This window comes from Sinocyclocheilus rhinocerous, unplaced genomic scaffold, assembly GCF_001515625.1.
Source record: "Sinocyclocheilus rhinocerous isolate Xijiao unplaced genomic scaffold, SAMN03320098_v1.1 scaffold56, whole genome shotgun sequence".
Lineage (NCBI taxonomy): Eukaryota > Metazoa > Chordata > Actinopteri > Cypriniformes > Cyprinidae > Sinocyclocheilus > Sinocyclocheilus rhinocerous.
The window spans coordinates 104,477-105,181 of NW_015649227.1; positions in this window are offsets into that span (position 1 = coordinate 104,477).

The window sequence follows — 705 nt, forward strand, 5'->3', positions numbered from 1 at the left end:
GTACTTGTACTTTTTTGAGTATATTTTTAAAGCTGTACTTTTACTTGTACTTAAGTACAAATTAAGCAAAATAATCTACTTCTTTACTTTTAAATCATAGTTCGTTACCGAGTACGCCCACAATTTGAATTAATATTCAAACCTTTGACGGCACTTCAGTAGCCAATAAAGATATCCGATCGTAAATAACAGCCCTGATATCTGAACCGGGAAAGCCGCCCCTGCAGCAGGTGAAGAGCTGATCGGACAGTGAGGGAGCTCAGCGTTATTTATGGACTCAAAGTTTGGAGGAACAAACTACATGGTAGTGTTATCATAAATATCTATATTTTGATACCGATACTGAAATATCTGACACAGTTCCATTACTCATTTTCCACATATCTACTGTATACACAGATACAAGCTGTGTCTCTCTCCTCTCCGACAGCGAGTTTGACACGCATCCGCCTCCTGTTAATTTCACCGCGACAGCCCTACACGGGATTGCAGGTATTCCGCATACTTTTAATAATTCCCTCGCAAATATGGCGAGCGCTTTATTGTAACATGAGAACACAGTCATGTAATCGCAGAAAACTGGATGCGAGCTCTCAAATAGGCCTAACTTATACAAATGAACTGCCTGTCCTCTCACTCCGATATTGCTTGTGCGCAGACTGTCTGTGTGCAATCGCGATCTCTCCGTGCTTTTAAAGTAGAAAT